This window comes from Anomaloglossus baeobatrachus, chromosome 1 (genome assembly GCF_048569485.1).
Source record: "Anomaloglossus baeobatrachus isolate aAnoBae1 chromosome 1, aAnoBae1.hap1, whole genome shotgun sequence".
In the NCBI taxonomy this organism is placed as follows: Eukaryota; Metazoa; Chordata; class Amphibia; order Anura; family Aromobatidae; genus Anomaloglossus; species Anomaloglossus baeobatrachus.
In genome coordinates, this window is record NC_134353.1 from 431,890,272 (window position 1) to 431,913,930 (window position 23,659).

General features: G+C 48.6%; 1 long non-coding RNA gene across 5 annotated transcripts in view; it reads right to left on the minus strand.

Annotated features, from left to right (window-relative positions):
• Window positions 1–23,659, minus strand: part of LOC142316524 (uncharacterized) — an 87,530-nt gene that overhangs the window by 14,697 nt on the left and 49,174 nt on the right. For 4 of the 5 annotated variants that reach the window (XR_012754635.1, XR_012754632.1, XR_012754634.1 and 1 more), the window contains one exon: window positions 2,479–3,764. This is a non-coding gene — a long non-coding RNA (uncharacterized LOC142316524). The remainder of the gene's footprint in view (window positions 1–2,478; window positions 3,765–23,659) is intronic. The other variant, XR_012754636.1, reaches the window with a different exon arrangement.

The window sequence follows — 23,659 nt, forward strand, 5'->3', positions numbered from 1 at the left end:
ATTCTGTCTGGGGTTCGACATTTTAATGACCCAAAAAATGGTGCATGCAGCTTTTTTCGGGCAGTCAAAATGACGACTAGCGGTTAATGTTTGATTGGTGTTTGCAGAATTGGAGATTTTCCTAGAGTGATGGTGGATTGTGGAAGCTTGGAAGTCAGTATGCTAAGGAGGATCTCAGCTTCCCCAGTAAAGGCATCACCTGGGTCCTCTCTCTGGGGGACGGTGCAGGGAGGGCAGCTCCATGTTCCAAGAGGCAAAGTCCGGCAACAGAACAAAAGTTGTTTCCAGCATCATGGCCAAGAAAAGAGGTTAAAAACCAATAAAAAAAACAGGATATGTCTAAAGCGGGCTTTACACGCTAAGATCGCTACAGCGATCTCGTTGGTGAAACGGATTTTGTGACGCACATCCGGCCGCTGTAGCGATCTTGTGTGTGACTCCTAAGAGCAATTTTGGATCGTTGCAAAAACGTCCAAAATCGCTCATTGACATGGAGGTCCATTCTCAAATATCGCTGCTGTCGCGTGGGCGAAGTTGATCCTCGTCCCTGCGGCAGCACACATCGCTACGTGTGACGCTGCAGAAACAAGGAACCTCTCCTTACCTGCCTCACGCCAGCAATGAGGAAGGAAGGAGGTGGGCGGGATGTTCGTCCCGCTCATCTCCGCCCCTCCGCTTTGATTGGCCGGCCGCTTAGTGACGTTGCGGTGACATTGCTGTGATGCCGAACGTCCATCGCCCTTGAGGGAGGGATTGTTCGGCAGTCACAGCGACGACGCCGACCAGGTAAGTGCGTGTGACGCTGCCGTAGCGTTAACGTTCGCTGCGGCAGCGATCACCAAATATTGACATAATGATAGGGGCAGGTGGTATCGCGCTCAACATCGCTAGCATCGGCTAGCGATGTCGCAGCGTGTAAAGCCCGCTTAAGATTAAGAACCTCTGTTAGGTGTGAAACGCGTCAGACATTGTTTTATACTTCGTGGACATCCATCCAACCTAGTGTTGGTTTTAACCTTATGGAATAAAATTGGTTTTTAACCTTTTCTAGGACGTGATGCTGGAAACAACTTTTTTCTATTGCCGATGGTTCGAGGGGTAGAGCCAGAGCTGTGGTGGAGTCTGATGGGGGCCCGAAAATTTTGTCAGTATCGGGCCCGGAAATTCCTGGTGGCAGCCCTGGCTGGAGGGGCCCGGAGCGGCTGCTCGCAATGTGTGCGTTTTCACTTTCATGCATCATGCCCCCAGGGCCGTCACCAAGCAGCTGATTAACACCGCTGGGAGCCGGCACTGTTTGTATAGCTGCAGACTGGCCAACGCAGAGATTCAGAGGTGCCCACACTGCACACTGTGCGCGGCCTGTGCTGAAGAGAAGGGAGTGGCCAGGCAGCAGAGATACCAGGAGGAGAACAGCCAATCAGGAGAGGGCGCAGATGCGGGAAAATGAAATGATGAACAGGAAAAGAGTGCAGGAGTGAAGAAGGAGTAGAGACCACAAAAAAAGAGAGAAAAGCAAACAGAGCAGAAAAACAGTGAGAAGCGGAGAACAGAAGGAATAGAAAGAAAAAGCAGAGGACAGGAGGAGCAGCCAGGAAGACTCACAGGAAGTGCAGCAGGGAGGCCTGAGCCATTATTATTGTACATTATTATAATGTACAAATGTCTGCCTGTAATACTACAGAAAAACTGCCCTGTGCTGTGCCATCACTCTGTGTGTGTGTGTGTGTGTGTGTGTGTGTGTGTGTGTTGCCCCTGTGCCAATACTGTGTGTGTTGCCCCTTTGCTGCGCCATCAGGGTGTGGGTGTGTGTGTGTGTGTGTGTGTGTATTATCCCTGTACTTTGCAGAGTTTTACTATAGATCCTAAGGCTATAAAGAGTCATAATCCTTACCATTAAATGGGGGAGACAGATGTGAAAATGTATATTGTGTGTAGTGAGGGGCACGAAGTAGGACATCCCTACTTTAGGCCAAGTTCACATATTGCAGATTTTTTTAGGGATTTGCAGTGGGAATCCACTGGTCTTGGTGCAGTGGCCTTTGTTCAGTAACAGGACAGTGGTTATATTCAGACTCTGTGGTGATATTTGGTCATGGTGTGGCGGCATTATTTTGCAATGTAATAATAAATTGCAAACCTTTATATGGTGGGTGTTGTTCAGTAACACTATGTAGTAGTATGTGTTATTTCTGACTATAAGCAGCCGCCAATAATAGACGCCGGACCCCAATAACATGTCTCATGATTATTATGATAATGTTTTTTTGTTTGTTTATCGGTGGCGGGGCCCCATTCAGACTTTTGCTATGGGGTCCCATGATTTCTATGTATGCCCCTGACCATAAAGTTACTAATACATGGTACCTTTGGGTATTGTCTTCTGCGGCAGGAAGCTGTGCTTATATTGACTCTGTCCCTTTAGGGTACTCTTCCCTTCCTACTGTGTTAGTGCCTGCATATGATCTTAGGTATAGTTACCCATGTACTGGATGTTATGTGTTCTTGTTAACTTCTGGTTTGTTTGCTAGTAATCTTTTCCAATTAACTCATATTTTCCTTATGTTCTCCTACAGACTGCATTCAATTTTTTCTCCACTTCCTTTGGTCCACATTTTTGCAATTTGCAGGTCATGCTGCATAAAACCAAGGATGGAAAGAAAGGATTACATCTTTACAGACCCCAGGGCAAGTACATCCCACCGTAGCACAGTGTTGGTGAAGGAGGAACAAAAATGGAATTTTGATGTGAAAAAAGTTTGTTTAAATACACTACAATAAAGTATACTCATAATAAAAAGTACAAATACATAAATAAGATAACACATGCTAATGCCTACAAGTCACATGACACAGTCAAAACTGATGCAATTGATTTTAGAAAATGCACTAGCCTCATGTGGGAAGCTTGTTTGTAAACATAGCAGTATTACAGGTAAAGTGCACAGTTATAGTATACATGTATGGACATTTAAAGTAACATGCCATCAAAAGAAAGTAGCATACTTGATAGTATACACAATTGTAAAATAACTGCTGTATTTTTGCACACAGATTCAATATTTAAAGTAAAATGTCACAAGCTTACCGCAAGTGTACAATGAGTGCAGGCACATAAGAGGACCCCACAAGCTAACATATGTTTTGTGGGTTAACCTCCCACCTCTTCTTGGAGGTAGGTAGATCGGTTTATCCTGCCAGGATCTTTTAAGGACTTGTCCAACTGTCAAGTGACTGAAAAGAAGATCACCCAACAGGATGCATGCGCTCCGACAGTCTACACCATAGCCACAGTACGACTGTGCACGCACAACCAGGCAAAGCCAAGGGCCCGCCCGGTGACATCACATCATGGAGTGCACATGTGTGTTATGTGGAGTGGGAGGCATCACTCCTACTACCGCATGTGCATGCCAGCTGGAAAGGCGTCCCCATGGCAAACTCAGGAAGCTGCATAGGGCGTGTGTGCGCAGCAGCACAGCTCAAGTACAGATCACAGGAGCAGCATACCAACGCAAAGCAGTGGTATAAAGCATGATAAACTATATAGTGTACATACAGAAGTACCATACATAAACATCAGAAGCACTATATAGTTAGAAAGATTAATACGAGATGTATCAAATGATGTGTGTCCAAAGTCCATACTGTCATAATGTCAACCAAACTTGCTGCAATCACCAAAGATGAAATAGGTCTCAAGGCAGGCATACATGGCAACTGTCGATGTCCATAGAGATCAGAAAGCATGACCAGCGATCTTAAACCTAATAAACAAGTGAATAAGGGAAACAACAAGGTATAATTAAAAAATAAGTGAAAACTGAATTAAAATACAGAGATCATAGAAAGGAGGCAAAATTAAGAGAATCTTTTAAGCCTTGTGGCGCAAGAGTGCCCAAGGCGACAATTCACCTTGTGTATTGTTGTGCCAGGAGTTCTCAAGTCACCTCCTTGGATCCCCCATGTATAAAATCATTCCCCAGGACCGAGAAGGTTTGAGGGTTCAATTTGTGGAAAGGAAAGAAATGAAGGGACATGGGAATGTTTTATATTGTGGCATCACATAAGATTCCGATGTTTGTGGTGGTCACAAAGATAACTGTTGCAGACTGAACATCTCTTGTAAAAATAATGATAAAGCATTGCTGAACATATCATGACATCAACAGTACCAGTGATTTCCTATTGGATTTTGGAAAGTCAAATAATAATTGAGCTTCCCATCCCTGCTTCAGCTGGGCCTGTGAAACAGCGCATCATATTAAAATCAGGAAAAGTAACTTAAAGAGAAAAAGTTTTGAGTAATGACCTGGGTATGTTGCCTGCATGATGAAGATTGAGAATATGGTTGGAATTCACATCAATAGACCAAATGTAATGGTAGAGAATAGACACATCTGATCTCAGCTCTATGACCACATTTATGTCACAATCAAAGTTAGCTGAGGGTCCACCTGTCTCTGGTCTTGTATACAACCCAAGTAGACAAACCAGGTATACAGTTTAGTAGGCATGCCAGGGTCTGCCAAGAGATCTCACAGTTCTCACAGGACAGCAGGGGACACGTTATACCCTTGTATAATCTGAGCTGTGGAGAGTTCTCAACAATGTTCATTATTTTAGTTGAACACTGAGTAGGCCTCTACAGTCATGGCCAAAAGTTTTGAGAATGCTACGAATATTAATTTTTAATAAAAACCAGAGAAACACGAGTATATTGCTTGCAAATATGATTTTAGTGATAACTATGGCAATTAAAAAACCCCCAAGGGGTTAAGGAAAAGTGAAGAAAGAAAGTGAAAAGGGGGTCCAGGAAAAATGGTTATAAGCCAATCAGAAGTATAAATATGTCCGGCCAATACAGGGACAATAAATACAATAAATTGCACAAAGCCCAGGTAAAAAGTTAAAAGGACGGACACAAGTTAGATAAATAACATATATAAAGTGCCTGTATTAAAGGGATGTAAACAATAACTGTATGTGCATGCCAGAGCTAAAGTGCTAATAGTATAACCGGCGCCTCCAAATAAAGGTGCACAATTCAGTAAAAGGTCTCAAAAGACACAGGCAAACATCAGAGTATATCAGCAAACCATAGATCCTGGGACCAAGAGAAAACACCTACGTACGTTTCACAAGAGTGAGGTAACCACCAGCTTCATCAGGGAAAGAAAGAATAGTGATCCCAGGATGCAGTGTGCACTGCTTTAAACCCTCCATCTAATGCCATAATAGCGATCAGCTGTACGTGTATTCAGACACTGCTGGAGCGGCGCATGCGTGCAAGGTCCTCCTCACCCCATCCACCGGATCCAGCCGTCCGGGCACAACGCGCATGCGCGGGCGGCACGGCAACAGCCATGACGTCCGCGCCTGCGCAGATGCCCTCAGGACGCCGAGGACGGGGGGGCGGGGGGAGAGGAGCATGAACGCACGCGCACAGGCAATGTATTGTAATAGAAGTCCGGACGTGCAGGAGGTAATAGACATAGATAATTTATAATGCCACAGATAACATTATTAGTAACAACAGCACATGTAGAAAGGCGGCAATTTGTCCAGAGCCATATCATATTCGCACGTCCATTTTCTTCAAGCCCTCAGAAACAGCCGATGTCATGACATGATGGGAGTCAAGACAAGAAAATCATCATGATGAATGAAAGAAAAATAGAATACGTCTAAAAGGAAAAAATAGAAAAAATTTTAAAAAAAAACAACAAATAATAATATCAAAAAACATCCAGGGAAGAAAAAGAGGGGGAGAAGTGATAAGAGAGAAATATATATATATATATATATATATATATATATATATATATATATATATATATATATATATATATAGTAAACCCAAAGGGAAGAAACTGATAACAAGAGCAAAAACAAGTACTCATAAAAGGGACTCATGAAAAGGATGAGAAGCTAATGTTCTCATTAAGACCTTTTGGGGTAAAGGTCCCCAGAACAGCAATCCACCTCGCTTCACAGCGGGCCAAAAGTTTAAGGTTTCCACCTCTGTTGCCACCATGGATAACATCGATACCCCTCACCTTCAGTGAACTAGGGTCACAGTTATGATGGTTCAAAAAGTGACGTGGCAGTGTCTTCAGGAGAGAGGTATCTTCCACTGATCTGGCTGCCCCAATATCCCTCACATGCTCCCTCACCCGTACCCGGAGCTCACGGGACGTGAGACCGACGTAGATGAGGGAGCATGCACATGTGGCAAAATAGACCACATGAGTTGTGCCACATGAGATGTGATGTCTAATCCCGAAGACACGTCCGCCATCGGCGGAGTGAAAAGTGGCACAACGAAGGACATTGGGGCACGCCACGCAGTGGCCACATGGAAAGCAACCATGATTTGGTCCCCGACTACCAAAAGGATTCCTGATGGGAGGAATATAGTGGCTGTGAACCAATACATCTCGTAGATTCGGCGCCCTCCTGGAGGTCATAGATGGAGAGTCAGTAAGGAGACTAGACAAAATAGGGTCCGTTCTAAGGACCGGCCAATGCCGTTTGAGGACAGAACGCATAAGGTCCCACTGTGCGTTGTAGGTACTGATGAATCTAATCACCGGATCTTGTACAGAGGTTCTCTTTTTATACTGCAATAACTCATTGCGAGGAGTGTTTTTAGCTCTTAGATACCCATGTTTAATATTGCGTTTACTATAACCTCTCTCCAAGAAGCGGTGACGCAAATCAGTTGATTGTACCTCAAATTTTTCCGAAGTGGAACAAATGCGCTTCATGCGCAAAAACTGGCCCGTGGGGATGGCACGGATGGTCGAGGGGTCATGGGCTGAAGAGGCATGCAAGAATGCATTAGTTGAGGTACTCTTCCTAAAAACATCAGTTTGTACCATATTAGATGAATCAACCGCAATGTTGATATCAAGAAAATCTATATGAGTTTTGCTGAATTTATATGTTAACCTGATACCAAAATCATTGCGGTTGAGATTCTGCATAAAAAGCTCAAGCTCCCCCGTTGTGCCCTGCCAAATCATAAAAATGTCATCAATAAAACGCAGCCAGCACTGCACATGGGCACTGGCCTCTACGCCCTCGTCACCAAAAACCAACCTCTCCCAGTAACCCAGGAAGAGGTTGGCGTACGAAGGCGCACAGGCCGCGCCCATCGCAGTGCCGCGCTGCTGAAGATAAAAGACATCCTTAAAAACAAAAAAATTATGCGTTAGGGCAAAACGGAGGAGCTCCACGACCAAATCGACCATCCCGCCATCCCGACCGGCAGCCTCCAAGTAAAAACGCACTGCTGCCAAACCATCCTCGTGTCTAATGATAGTATACAAGGTCTCCACATCTGCTGTAACAAAATACATGTCCTCCTCCACAAACAATACAGCAATACTTCTCCCCAAATATAAAGGCCTCCTGTATAAGCGTACTAAAATTTGGTGGAATCGTACTTTCTTAGTTAAATACCTGGAAAAAAATCTTATTCCCCGTGGTCTGAGGGTACAAGTTTTCCCCTCTTTTCCCATTGAGAATGATGATTTTAAAACTCAATGGGAACAATATTCACACAATTGTTCTAAAGGGTACTTGGAATTACTCAGAGACCACAATAGCTCATCCTTAGCACTTATTGAAAAGGAAATTGATGGTATTGATTCCACCTTAAAGAAGTCGCTTACATCCGAGGCCCTTGAGAAGCTTAATACTGAGGTTGAGAGTGATCTTACCAAATGGGAGAAGGAAATTAAGACTCTTAAATTTAAGAAGTTTCATAGAGACTCACAAGATTACCTTTTAAATCGAATTTATAAATGGAAGAATAATCATGTACGAGGAAGATCACTTACTCGCCATAATTCATTCTCTCGATCAAGATCTACCTCAATACAATCTTTAATTTCGATGGATGAGGGGCAGTCTGGGGGTCTGAGTAGAGCATGTGATGATAATCCCGGCCCGGACCAAGGATCCAAAAAGGGTAAAAGTCGTCACCAACCTGCACGATCTGCGACCATGCATAATAATAAACAATTGACTACTAAACTGCAGGTAATCAATCTTTCATCACGTGCTCTCTCGCCCTATTTTGGAGGATCGGGCTGAGAGGGAGGCTTTGAGGGCATTGGAGGATCTGCTGCAGGAACAATTAACTCCTTCTATTGGTAAGTTTCCTTCTTCCTTGTTGCCCAAATCCACTAGGTTCCCTCCCTTTTCTTTGTGTCCAGCTGTCGATGTGTTTGTGAAACTGGTCATGGATCATCTTAGAGCTATTCCCTCAAGACGTAGTTTGGATAATCTCACACATCGACAGCGGAACGCACTCGAACAACTAAAATTGATGGATGATATAGTTATTAAACCTGTGGATAAGGGGGGGAACATAGTGGTGTGGCCGGTGGAGAAGTACGAGAAGGAGGCATTTCGCCAACTTAAAGATAAAGTAACCTACAGCAGATTACACTTCTGCCCCTTGTCCTCCTTCTCCGCTCAGTTAGAAGGGATCCTCACTAAAGCTGTTTGTCACAAACCACCGGGGGGGTCACTCAGAAATCCCCCGCGCTGGCTACCAGTACGTCACAATCGGGGGGTAACAAGTGGGGGTCACCCCTCCTTTATACCTCCCGACCGACAGACAGAGCACGTGACGCGCTCTCTAGCGCCCCTCTTATAGTCAGGCCAATTATGGAATTGCCCGACAATAAGCAAGGAGGCCGCTATACTACTTATGCCGATTATTGAAGGGTCCCCGGTGAGAGTAGGGTATATATTCCCCCGACCTCCGCGGGCGGAATATATAAAATCTCCCCGAATCTCACTGGCCTCCCCACAATAATCCTTGGCACAAACTCGCTGCCACCAACCGCTTCACGGTAACTATTAGCCGAACACACAGACGTGGGATTCAAGATCGAGATAACAGAACAGCCCAAGATTAATTATATAATTTAATCAGCCTAAAGCACACTAGAAACTACAATATATACAATAGGGAATCTACAGAATATACATATGTCAGAGTACAGTTACAGATAAAGCATGGTTTACAAACAGGTATGCAATTCAATCAGTTACCTTGTGCGTCTGGCCACAGGGGGGCGCTGTAGACCAGGTTTCCAGGAACTCCCACAGATGTTTCCTACACGTGACCCCCAGCGAAAGAACACTGGAAAATGGCCGAAGTAGGGTTATCAACCTGGGCAAATCCAGGTCCCCTCCTACCTTCGTGACCTCAGAGGGAGCACTGCTCCACCCCTGGCTGGAGTTATGGACAAAATCCACAACATGGAATATGGCCATAACTTGGCCTGGGAGCGTCGTAGGCGGACGCCAATGCTCTCATTGTGACAGTTATGAATTTAGCTACAGAATGAGAGGTTTCATGACTTGTCTACTAGTTCCACATTGGCTGATATCACGCCTGGGGTATTTCCCAAGCTCCCGCTCCCATAAAAAAGGTGTGCCAGCATCGTCCGCATGCGAAAACACCATTTTTATGGTTGCCGTATTTATCGGAAATATGGCTTGCGAGATATGAACCATTTTTTACTGGAGTCGTTCTGTCTGGCTAGTTCCAGAGCCTTATAATGAGATACAACTCTTGTTACAGGGTGACGGCAGGGAGTCATCCTGTGTCCTTTGTTCCCACATCACCTAATTTCCATATCACAGGAGATGGCCATGGGATGGGTTGCTAAACAAGTTGTGTGAAGGAAAGGGGGGGTGACACCAGGAGAGGGCTTCCTGACATAACTTGAATATCATGATTTATCGTCATATCTCCGGATTTACCTCACACCTCCCCCCTTTTGAGGGCGCTAGGGGGCAGCACACTCCGGTGTTCCCCCGTGCGCCCGTCCGCGACCTCTCCTTGTCGGGACAGCCCGTCTGCGTTACCGTGGTCACGGCCCCTTTTGTGGCGAATGGTGAAGTTGTATTGCTGGAGCGCAAGGCTCCATCGCAACAGTCGCCCATTCGTCCCAGAGACGGTGTGCAACCAGCTGAGGGGGTTGTGGTCCGTCTCCACGATGAAGTGGCGCCCGTATAGATAGGGTTGCAGACGCTGCAGGGCCCACACTATGGCCAGGCACTCCTTCTCCATTGTGGAATAGGCCACTTCCCTCGGTAACAGCTTCCTGCTCAGGTACAAGACTGGGTGCTCTTGGCTCGCAGAGTCCACCTGGCTGAGCACCGCACCGAGGCCGAAGTCACTGGCGTCGGTCTGTACTACAAACGGCCGCGTGAAGTCGGGCGGGCTGGACAGGGCGTCCTTTAGGGCCCGGAAGGCTGTCTCGCAGTCCATTGTCCAATCGACTGCAGAGGGCAGCTTCTTCTTGGTGAGGTCCGTCAGGGGCTTTGCCAGGCTACTATAGCATGGAACAAACCTCCTATAGTACCCAGCGGTCCCCAAGAAGGACATCACCTGCTTCTTGGTCCTGGGGGTGGGCCAGGATGCGATGGCCTCCACTTTCTCAGGCTCGGGCTTCGGTGTTCCCCCGCCTACCCGGTGACCGAGGTACTGGACCTCGCTCATGGCCAGCTGACACTTGCCCGGCTTGATGGTCAAACCTGCCCGGTGGACCCGCCTGAGCACCTGTGCTAGATGCTCTAGGTGATCTTCCCAGGTGGGACTGAAGACGGCAATGTCATCCAGGTACGCGGCCGCGTACCCTTCAAGTCCCTTGAGCAGGGTGTTGACCATCCGCTGGAAAGTGGCAGGGGCATTCCTCATCCCGAATGGCATCACCGGGGACTCGTACAGTCCAAATGGGGTAATAAAGGCAGAGCGTTCCCTGGCCTTGCGAGTCAGGGGGATCTGCCAATATCCCCGGCTCAGGTCCATGATGGTCAGGTACTGAGCCCCGGCCAACTGATCGAGCAGGTCATCGATGCGTGGCATTGGGTACACATCGGCGACCGTGACAGCATTGAGCCCCCTGTAGTCCACGCAGAACCGAGTGGTTCGGTCCTTCTTAGGGACGAGGACTACAGGCGAGGCCCAAGCGCTGTTGGATGCCTGGATCACCCCCAGCTTCAGCATCTCGTCAATCTCCTGGCGCATGTGTTGCTGCACCTCCAGGGAGACCCGATATGCTGAACGCCGGATCGGGGGATGATCCCCAGTGTCCACGTGATGGACAGCCAAGTCAGTCCTTCCGGGCTGGTTGGTAAACAACCCCCGGAAGGGGTGTAGGGTGGCCCACAGCTGGGACCGTTGGTCCTCCAAGAGCTGGTGGCCAACCTCCACATCCTCAATGGATCCGCCTGCCCTAACCTGGGCTAGCATATCCAAGAGGGTTTCCGCTTCTCCCTCCTCGGGCAGGTTGCACACGGGGAGCGCACATGCCTCCCGCTCATGATGTGCCTTCATCATGTTCACATGGAAGGGCTTCCGCCTTCCACGGGCAGGGTCCAGGGTGACCAGGTACGTCACAGGGTTGAGCTGCTGGTACACGAGGTATGGGCCTTCCCAGGCTGCCTGAAGCTTGTCCTGTGGTACGGGGACCAGTACCCACACCTTTTGACCCACTTGGTAGGTCCTCTCACAAGCGTTCTGGTCGTACCAACGCTTCTGATCGGCCTGGGCTTGAGCCATATTGTCGTGTACCAGTTGCGTCAAGGCCTGCATTTTGTCCCGGAAGCGCATGACATACTCGATAACCGACACTCCAGGGGTGGCCAAATCCCCTTCCCAAGCCTCTTTCACCAGAGCCAGGGGGCCCCGCACACGTCGCCCGTACAGGAGCTCAAACGGTGAGAATCCTGTTGAGGCCTGTGGAACCTCCCGGTAAGCAAATAACAGGTGTGGGAGATACCGCTCCCAGTCACGCCCATGGGAGTCGACCAACATCTTAAGCATCTGCTTTAAGGTGCCATTGAACCGCTCGCACAGGCCATTAGTCTGTGGATGGTACGGGCTGGCCACCAGATGTCGCACCTGGACCTGCTTACAGAGGGCCTCCATCAGCTGGGACATTAATTGGGTCCCCCGGTCAGTGAGCATTTCCTGGGGAAAACCCACTCGGGAGAAAATCTCCAGCAATGCGGTGGCCACCTTGTCAGCCCGAATGGACGACAAGGCCACTGCTTCTGGGTACCGGGTGGCATAGTCCACTACCGTTAGTATGAAGCGTTTCCCGGAGCTGCTGGGGATGGCCAGCGGGCCGACCAGATCCACAGCCACCCTCCTGAAAGGCTCATCGATGATTGGCAGAGATACCAGTGGGGCTTTGGGGTGTGGCCCCGCCTTCCCCACTCTCTGACAGGTTTCACACGAACGGCAGTAGGCAACCACATCGGCCCCCATTTTTGGCCAGTAGAAATGCTGGTTTAACCTGGCCTTGGTCTTAGCGATCCCTAGGTGTCCGGCCATCGGAATCTCATGTGCGATCCGCAACAACTCCGTCCGGAACGGATAGGGTACCACCAACTGTCGGTCCCTGGGCCACGCCTCCGGTGAACCCTGCTGGACCGTGGCCCGGTACAGCCGTCCTTGGTCCCAGACCACTCGCTCCGGGTCCGAGTCCGAGGGAGGCTGTGCCGCCTGCTCCTTAAGAGCTTTCAGGCTGTCGTCAGCTTCTAACGCTGCCTGAAACCCCTGACTAGATGTGGCCAGAATCGACGAGACTGTCACATCTTCGGTCAGTACCCCGGGACCTGTGTCCTGGCCTCCACCTGACTCGGCTGCCACTTGGTCAGAAGGGGAAGAGCTATCGGACCTCCGGAAGGCCCCTTGGCTTCCAGCACTCCCACTGCGGGTGACAGCGGCCACAGCCGCTGCGACCGTGGGTCGTGCCTGCTCCTCCTCCGTTCCTGACCAAGTCGCCGGTTCAGGCAGACCTACCTGGCTTCCTGACACCCCGGTTGTGGGGGAACCATGCACCGAGATCTTACCTGGGAGCACTTCCGCTCCTGGACCGGCCCCAATCTCACCTGCCTGTTCCCCTCCTGCAGCAACAGAACCCCGCTGTGAAATCTCTGGGGACCCCACATTTGCTGTGGTAGCCCCCACCCCACACACTGGTCCTCCCCCTGCAGCACCCTGCTCTCTGCTTATCCCTGCAGAGGGCAACAGATCCCAGCTCACAGGCTGATTACTTGTAGAGGCATTGTCACACCTTTCTCTGACCCCCTCCCCTGTCACAGCTGCAGCTGTGTGTGTGTCTATGGTGTCTATGCAAGCAGAAATATCAGAGTTCACTCCCTCCTCCCTTGCATCATTCATAGATAACACATTAACATTGTCCGGAGGCATGTCAGTACTGGCTGAAGGTTCAGCCCTTGGTTGGGGCCCAAACTGGGAGGTTATCTGCCCCAAATCTGTCCCAAGTAGCACGTTTGCGGGGATCCGATCAGTTACCCCCACCTCCCTCACCCCTCGCCCTGCGCCCCAGTCCACATAAATGTCAGCAACAGGCAGCGCCGGGTCAATGCCTCCAATCCCGGAGACAGCGAGGGTTTTTCCAGGGATCAAGTCTTGGGGGGACACCATCTCAGGCCGCACCAGAGTCACCTCCGAGGCGCTGTCTCGCAGTCCTATGGTCACAGACCGGCCGACGGTGACAGGTTGGAAGCTGTCCAGGGACCTACCACCACCCCCACCCACACAATACACCTTGGGCGGCCCTTGGGACGGGGACGGAGCCGGGGCCTTGGGACGCTGAGGGCACATGGCCTTGAAGTGTCCAGGTAGGTTGCACTGGTGGCACCGTCTTGGCTCTGCCACGGGCCTGGAGAGGGGAGTTGAGGGGGACACCCCCTGCAGTCTAGGGGCAGGTGGGGCAGTCGCAGAATTCATCTTATCCCCTCTCCAGGTGCTGCTGGTGGCCGCTCTCCTGGCCTCCGGGGCCCGATTGTTGGTGTAGTCATCAGCCAGGGCAGCTGTAGCCGTGGATCCCTTTGGCTTCTGGTCTCGGATGAACTGGCGGAGATCCTCAGGGCAGTTCCACAAGAGTTGCTCCGTGATGAACAAGTCCAGGATCTCCGGTCCGGTGGAAAGCTGCAGGCCTTGGGTCCAGTGGTCGGCAGCTCGGGCAAGTGCCCGCCGGTGGTCAGCCCAGGAGTCCTTTGGTCCCTTCTGTAGGCTCCGGAACTTCTTGCGGTAGGACTCTGGAGTGAGGTTGTACTGTTGGATCAGGGCCCGCTTGATGGTGTCGTAGCCCTGATCTGCCTCAGCAGGCAAGTCCCCAAGGATATCCAGGGCCTTACCCCTTAAACGGGGGGTCAGGTATTTGGCCCACTGCTCCTTGTCCAGATGGTGCTGCAAGCAAGTCCGTTCAAAAGCAGTCAGGAAAGAGTCCAAGTCTCCATCCTTCTCCAGCACTGGGAAGTCCTCAACACGGACCTTTGGGAGTTTGGTGTCTTGAAGGTCACGTGTGGCTGATGAGGGCCGGAGCTGAGCTAGCTGCAGCTGGTAGTCACGCTCGGCCTGTTGCTGTCGCTCTTCACGTGCTGCCTGCCGCTCCGCAGCCTCACGCACTGCTTGCCGCTCCGCAGCCTCAGCGTCACGCGCTGCCTGCCGCTCTGCCCTGCGCTCTGCCAGGAGTTCCTTGTAGCCCTCCTGGTCTCCAGCCTGGAGAAGGGCCATAGCCATTTGAAGAAGGCTATCCGAGCCTCCCAGGCTCGGTGGAATGGCACGTGGTGATCTGCGGCCCGCTGCGGAGCCTGGTGATTCACTGTCCATTGCAGAGCGGAGGGCTGGCATCTGGCTCGTTGAGGACCCTTGGGTGAGCTGCTCCTCATCTTGTCCAGCAGTGCCAGGTTGTGCAATGTCCTCTGCAGAGCTGTTTTCTGGCGTCGAGCTCCTGGAGGACTCGTGGGCAACCTCCTCATTACTGTCCACAGCACCGTCCTCCCTCTCTTCGGCTCCTGCTTTAGCATTGGCCAGTTGCCTAGCTCTGCTCCTGGTGCCATCAGCCATTCTTGCAGACTTTTGGTCACTGACACAGAACTGACACCTGATGCCTCCACACACCTTACAGTATCTGCACTCTGACACTCTAGTGTTGAGCTAGTCTGAAGACCCCAGCAGCCACAGCTGCTGCAGGCAGTCTTTAGTGTCTGGGAGTATGGGTCTCACACTCACACACACTATTATCTCGATCCCACCGCTTGCCACCAATATGTCACAAACCACCGGGGGGGTCACTCAGAAATCCCCCGCGCTGGCTACCAGTACGTCACAATCGGGGGGTAACAAGTGGGGGTCACCCCTCCTTTATACCTCCCGACCGACAGACAGAGCACGTGACGCGCTCTCTAGCGCCCCTATTATAGTCAGGCCAATTATGGAATTGCCCGACAATAAGCAAGGAGGCCGCTATACTACTTATGCCGATTATTGAAGGGTCCCCGGTGAGAGTAGGGTATATATTCCCCCGACCTCCGCGGGCGGAATATATAAAATCTCCCCGAATCTCACTGGCCTCCCCACAATAATCCTTGGCACAAACTCGCTGCCACCAACCGCTTCACGGTAACTATTAGCCGAACACACAGACGTGGGATTCAAGATCGAGATAACAGAACAGCCCAAGATTAATTATATAATTTAATCAGCCTAAAGCACACTAGAAACTACAATATATACAATAGGGAATCTACAGAATATACATATGTCAGAGTACAGTTACAGATAAAGCATGGTTTACAAACAGGTATGCAATTCAATCAGTTACCTTGTGCGTCTGGCCACAGGGGGGCGCTGTAGACCAGGTTTCCAGGAACTCCCACAGATGTTTCCTACACGTGACCCCCAGCGAAAGAACACTGGAAAATGGCCGAAGTAGGGTTATCAACCTGGGCAAATCCAGGTCCCCTCCTACCTTCGTGACCTCAGAGGGAGCACTGCTCCACCCCTGGCTGGAGTTATGGACAAAATCCACAACATGGAATATGGCCATAACTTGGCCTGGGAGCGTCGTAGGCGGACGCCAATGCTCTCATTGTGACAGTTATGAATTTAGCTACAGAATGAGAGGTTTCATGACTTGTCTACTAGTTCCACATTGGCTGATATCACGCCTGGGGTATTTCCCAAGCTCCCGCTCCCATAAAAAAGGTGTGCCAGCATCGTCCGCATGCGAAAACACCATTTTTATGGTTGCCGTATTTATCGGAAATATGGCTTGCGAGATATGAACCATTTTTTACTGGAGTCGTTCTGTCTGGCTAGTTCCAGAGCCTTATAATGAGATACAACTCTTGTTACAGGGTGACGGCAGGGAGTCATCCTGTGTCCTTTGTTCCCACATCACCTAATTTCCATATCACAGGAGATGGCCATGGGATGGGTTGCTAAACAAGTTGTGTGAAGGAAAGGGGGGGTGACACCAGGAGAGGGCTTCCTGACATAACTTGAATATCATGATTTATCGTCATATCTCCGGATTTACCTCACACTGTTGATGACGGTATTATTGATAAAAAAATGGCTGAAGGCCTTGCTGTCAAATATCCTCGTGTCCCCACATTTTATCTCCTTCTGAAAATCCACAAGGACGCCGTCACTCCGCCGGGACGTCCGATAGTGTCTGGCATCGAGGGTTTGTGTGATCCTGTATGTAAATTCATTGACTTCCACCTTAAGTCACTAGTGGACACACTGCCCTCGTTTGTCAAGGACACTACGGACGTCCTAAACAGGATTGACGGTGTCTTTGTAGAGGAGGACATGTATTTTGTTACAGCAGATGTGGAGACCTTGTATACTATCATTAGACACGAGGATGGTTTGGCAGCAGTGCGTTTTTACTTGGAGGCTGCCGGTCGGGATGGCGGGATGGTCGATTTGGTCGTGGAGCTCCTCCGTTTTGCCCTAACGCATAATTTTTTTGTTTTTAAGGATGTCTTTTATCTTCAGCAGCGCGGCACTGCGATGGGCGCGGCCTGTGCGCCCTCGTACGCCAACCTCTTCCTGGGTTACTGGGAGAGGTTGGTTTTTGGTGACGAGGGCGTAGAGGCCAGTGCCCATGTGCAGTGCTGGCTGCGTTTTATTGATGACATTTTTATGATTTGGCAGGGCACAACGGGGGAGCTTGAGCTTTTTATGCAGAATCTCAACCGCAATGATTTTGGTATCAGGTTAACATATAAATTCAGCAAAACTCATATAGATTTTCTTGATATCAACATTGCGGTTGATTCATCTAATATGGTACAAACTGATGTTTTTAGGAAGAGTACCTCAACTAATGCATTCTTGCATGCCTCTTCAGCCCATGACCCCTCGACCATCCGTGCCATCCCCACGGGCCAGTTTTTGCGCATGAAGCGCATTTGTTCCACTTCGGAAAAATTTGAGGTACAATCAACTGATTTGCGTCACCGCTTCTTGGAGAGAGGTTATAGTAAACGCAATATTAAACATGGGTATCTAAGAGCTAAAAACACTCCTCGCAATGAGTTATTGCAGTATAAAAAGAGAACGACTGTACAATATCCGGTGATTAGATTCATCAGTACCTACAACGCACAGTGGGACATTATGCGTTCTGTCCTCAAACGGCATTGGCCGGTCCTTAGAACGGACCCTATTTTGTCTAGTCTCCTTACTGACTCTCCATCTATGACCTCCAGGAGGGCGCCGAATCTACGAGATGTATTGGTTCACAGCCACTATATTCCTCCCATCAGGAATCCTTTTGGTAGTCGGGGACCAAATCATGGTTGCTTTCCATATGGCCACTGCGTGGCGTGCCCCAATGTCCTTCGTTGTGCCACTTTTCACTCCGCCGATGGCGGACGTGTCTTCGGGATTAGACATCACATCTCATGTGGCACAACTCATGTGGTCTATTTTGCCACATGTGCATGCTCCCTCATCTACGTCGGTCTCACGTCCCGTGAGCTCCGGGTACGGGTGAGGGAGCATGTGAGGGATATTGGGGCAGCCAGGTCAGTGGAAGATACCTCTCTCCTGAAGACACTGCCACGTCACTTTTTGACCCATCATAACTGTGACCCTAGTTCACTGAAGGTGAGGGGTATCGATGTTATCCATGGTGGCAACAGAGGTGGAAACCTTAAAAAACTTTTGGCCCGCTGTGAAGCGAGGTGGATTGCTGTTCTGGGGACCCTTACCCCAAAAGGTCTTAATGAGAACATTAGCTTCTCATACTTTTTATGAGTCCCTTTTATGAGTACTTGTTTTTGCTCTTGTTATCAGTTTCTTCCCTTTGGGTTTACTATATATATATATATATATATTTCTCTCTTATCACTTCTCCCCCTCTTTTTCATCCCCGGATGTTTTGTGATATTATTATTTCTTTTTTTTTTAAAAAAAATTTTTCTATTTTTTCCTTTTAGACGTATTCTATTTTTCTTTCATTCATCATGATGATTTTCTTGTCTTGACTCCCATCATGTCATGACATCGGCTGTTTCTGAGGGCTTGAAGAAAATGGACGTGCGAATATGATATGGCTCTGGACAAATTGCCGCCTTTCTACATGTGCTGTTGTTACTAATAATGTTATCTGTGGCATTATAAATTATCTATGTCTATTACCTCCTGCACGTCCGGACTTCTATTACAATACATTGCCTGTGCGCGTGCGTTCATGCTCCTCTCCCCCCGCCCCCCGTCCTCGGCGTCCTGAGGGCATCTGCGCAGGCGCGGGCGTCATGGCTGTTGCCGTGCCGCCCGCGCATGCGCGTTGCGCCCGGACGGCTGGATCTGGTGGATGGGGTGAGGAGGACCTTGCACGCATGCGCCGCTCCAGCAGTGTCTGAATACACGTACAGCTGATCGCTATTATGGCATTAGATGGAGGGTTTAAAGCAGTGCACACCGCATCCTGGGATCACTATTCTTTCTTTCCCTGATGAAGCTGGTGGTTACCTCACTCTTGTGAAACGTACGTAGGTGTTTTCTCTTGGTCCCAGGATCTATGGTTTGCTGATATACTCTGATGTTTGCCTGTGTCTTTTGAGACCTTTTACTGAATTGTGCACCTTTTATTTGGAGGCGCCGGTTATACTATTAGCACTTTAGCTCTGGCATGCACATACAGTTATTGTTTACATCCCTTTAATACACAGGCACTTTATATATGTTATTTATCTAACTTGTGTCCGTCCTTTTAACTTTTTACCTGGGCTTTGTGCAATTTATTGTATTTATTGTCCCTGTATTGGCCGGACATATTTATACTTCTGATTGGCTTATAACCATTTTTCCTGGACCCCCTTTTCACTTTCTTTCTTCACTTTTCCTTAACCCCTTGGGGGTTTTTTAATTGCCATTGTTATCAATAAAATCATATTTGCAAGCAATATACTCGTGTTTCTCCGGTTTTTATTGACTTTGAGTATGCTATATGCCCCTTTAATTAAAGGGGCACACTATATGTAATCCTTATGGAAATTGTTATTTAAATATTAATTTTTACAAAGTCTACTGCTTAGGTTTTTCTAATGGCAATTTGCAAATACTCCAGAATGTGATAAAGAGTGATCAGCTTAACAGCAATTACTTGCAAAGTCAATATTGGCTAAGAAAATGAACTTTAACCCCCAAAACACATTTCAACATCATTGCATTCCTGCAAAGGAGCAGCTAACATTGTTTTAGTGATTGTTCCATTAACACAGGTGTGGGTGTTGATGAGGACAGGGCTGGCGATCGAACAGTCATGATTAAGTAAGAATGACACCACTTTAAAAGGAGGCTGGTGCTTGGTATCATTGTTTCTCTTCAGTTAACCATGGTTATCTCTAAAGAAACACGTGCAGCCATCATTGCTCTGCACAAAAATGGCCTAACAGGGAAGAGTATCGCAGCTGCAAAGATTGCACCTCAGTCAACAATCTATCGCATCATCAAGAACTTCAAGGAGAGAGCTTCTATTATTGCCAAAAAGGCTCCAGGGCGCCCAAGAAGGACCAGCAAACGCCAGGACCGTATCTTAAAACTGTTTCAGCTGCGGGATTGGACTACTAGCAGTGCTGAGCTAGCTCCGCAATGGCAGCAGGCTGGTGTGAGTGCTTCTGCACGCACTGTGAGGCGGAGACTCTTTGAGCAAGGCCTGTTTTCAAGGAGGGCAGCAAAGAAGCCACTTCTCTCCAGAAAAAACATCAGGGACCGACTGATATTCTGCAAAAGGTACAGAGAGTGGACTGCTGAGGACTGGGGTAAAGTCATTTTCTCAGATGAATCCCCTTTTCGATTGTTTGGGACATCTGGAAAACGGCTTATTAGGAGAAGAAGAGGTGAGCGATACCACCAGTCTTGTCTCATGCCAACTGTTAAGCATCCTGAAATGATTCATGTGTGGGGTTGCTTCTCAGCCAAGGGAATCGGCTCACTCACAGTCTTGCCTAAAAACACAGCCATGAATAAAGAATGGTACCAGAATGTCCTCCAAGAGCAACTTCTCCCAACTGTCCAAGAGCAGTTTGGCGCCCAACAATGCCTTTTCTAGCATGATGGAGCACCTTGCCATAAAGCAAAGGTGATCACTAAATGGCTCATGGAACAAAACAGAGATTTTGGGTCCATGGCCTGGAAACTCCACAGATCTTAATCCCATTGAGAACTTGTGGGCAATCATCAAGAGACGGGTGGACAAACAAAAAACAACAAATTCTGGCAAAATGCAAACATTGCTTATGCAAGAATGGACAGCTATCAGTCAGGATTTGGTCCAGAAGTTGATTGAGAGCATGCCAGGGAGAACTGCAGAGGTCCTGAAGAAGAAGGGTCAACACTGCAAATATTGACTTGCTGCATTAACTCATTCTAACTGTCAATATAACCTTTTGGTACTCATAATATGATTGCAATTATATTTCTGTATGTGATGTAAACATCAGACAAACACAATTAAAAACCAGAGGGCAACAGATCATGTGAAAATATAATTTTGGTGTCATTCTCAAAACTTTTGGCCATGACTGTAGTATACAGCTACAGAGGACATTTTTACCTCATTTTAGGGACTCTGTGTAGATTTCTACAGCTCTCTGCAAACTGTTCTGCCAAATGAAATGTAGGAAAATGGATCAGCTACCTTAAATCCTAGGCCCTGCCAGTATATCTTACTTTACCTGCCTTCTTCAACATCTTGCTTTTTTTTTGGCTGTCGCACATAGTCAGTCATGTCATTAATCCAGATTGCATGAGTTCTGCAGATCTTGCACAATAGTACAAGAGCTATGACGTGTATTTAACCATCCATACTAAGAAACATACACATAAATCACACAAACAAAGACTTGTAACACCACATCACCAGTAGAAATGTATGCAATGCAAGGCAAATACTGGACACTCACTAAAATGCTAATAATCTATTCAAACTAAACACTACTCTGGTGCAAGGGGTGAACAGACAAATCTGATCTCTGTTCCATAACCCCTTGTGTTTCACAATCTAAGGTATATAAATTAGTTGAGGCCATAGAAAGGCTTAACACCATAGCTTATGTTCCAGCCAGTACAGTGGGGAAAATAAGTATTTTGCAAGTTTTCCCATCTACAGTGAACGGAGAGGTCTGTAATTTGTATCGTAAGTACACTTTAATTGTGACAGAAAGGATAAAAAAATAGAGAAAATAACTTTGTATGATTGTTAAATAATTAATTTGCATTTTATTGCATGAAATAAGTATTTCATACAATAGAAGAACAGAACTTAATATGTAGTGCAGAAACCTTTGTTTGCGATTACAGAGGTGAGACATTTCCTGTGGTTCTTGACCAAGTTTGTACATGCTGCAGCAGGGATTTTGGCCCACTCCTCCATACAGATCTTCTCCAGATGTTTCAGGTTTCGGGCTGTCACTGGGCAACATTGAAGTACAGCTCCCTCCCAAGATTTGCTATTATGGTCAGATCTGGAAAGTTCACGGTTGGGATGGTGTTCTTGTGGTTGTACTCATCCTTCTTGTTCTTCCAAACAAAGCGAGTGGAGCTGATACCAAAAAGTTCTATTTTGGTCTTATCTAACGACAATACCTTCTCCCTTTCTTCCTCTGGATCATCAAGATGGTCATTGGAAAACCTTAAATGGGCATGGACATGTGCTGGTGTGAGCAGGGGGCTCTTGTGTGCCATACAGGATTTAAATTTATGATGGTGTAGTGCATTACTAATCGTAATCTTTAAGACTGCAGTCCCAGCTGTCTTCGGGTCATTGACCAGATCTACCATGGAGTTCTGGGGTGATTTCTGACCTTTCTCAGAATCATCCTTATAGCACCAGGTGAAGTCTTGCATGGAGCCCCGGATCTAGTAAAACTGACCGTCATCTTGTGTTTCTACCATTTTTTAATAATTGTGCCTGCACTTGACTTCTCACCAAGTTGCTTGACTATTGTCCTGTAGCCTTTCCCAAGTCAACAATTTTGTACCTGGTGTCCTTAGACAGCTATTTGGTCTTGACCATGGTGGAGAGGTTGGAGAGTGATTGATTGAGTGTGTGGACAGATGTCATTTATACAGGTAAAGAGTTCAAATGGGTGCAATTAATACAGGTAATGAGTGCAGATAAGGAGGGCTTCTTCAAAGGAATCTGTCACCAGGTATGTGATACCCCATCTGAGAGCAGCATAATGTATAGACCGAGACCCTGATTCCAGTGATGTGTCCATTACTGAGCTGTTTGTGGTCATTTTTATGAAATGAATGTTTCCTTTGCTGCAGATCTAGCAGCTATACAGAGCTCATGAATATGCTGAACTACATGACAGTGTCGCGGGCGGCGGGGCGCTGCGCTCGCTAACGCTCGGGTCCGGCGCTGCTGCTGCTGCTCGGTGGGCCGGATCCGGGGACTCGAGCGGCGCTCCTCGCCCGTGAGTGAAAAGGGGGTGGTTTGGTTGGGGATTAAGTCCGTGACGCCACCCACGAGTTGTGGTGAAGATGGGGACCACCGCTGCTGGTGACGGGGATCCCGGGAGCGATGGTAAGGAGCAGCTGGGATGTTGTTTTCCCCCTCCGTGGGTAGGGGTTGGTGGTCCCGGGGCCCGGTGGTGTGACGGGGAGGCAGGGTTGGTGAGGTGCAGGGTTGCAGGGGCGGCGCGGTGCCGGATGGCATGGGGGTACTCACTCAGCAAAAGATGCACAAAGTCCCCGGTAAACCAAACGGCTGGATGGACGGGTCCCGCAGCCGGCTGCAGTGTCTCTCCCCAGACAGGTGATGGTGGCTGTCTTTCCCTGCACCTTTGTGTACTGTGTTGACTCCGATGGCTTCCCAACGGTAGTCCGCTCCCCGGGGTATACTGGAGGAGCCCGTTTTGCCCGCAGGCGCTGGCCCTTGGATTTCTAGCCGGTGGCGGTAGCTGTGTATCCTCACGGTGTGAGCGGTTGCCTTCAATCGGGACTTGGTTGTTAGGGAACCTCAGGGGTTGCTGTCACATTCGGATTTGACTATTGACAGCGGCTCCAAGTCTGGTCGGGGTCCGATGACCCTGGCTGTGTGCTTAGCGTCACTCCGTTCCCCGGTCCGGTACCGGTGGGCCACCGCCCAGCCCCTGTCCTTACGGCTCTGCGGAGTTCCACCAACTCCTGCAGACGGCCACCACCGTCTGCCAACCTTGCTATCAGTGCCTGGGCTCCTACCCAGAAACCTGCAGTACGTGACCTCTCACTGTCACCTCCTGAACTGAACTCCTCCAAACTCTAACTGACTGCTTTTCCCGCCTCCAGGCCTGTGAACTCCTC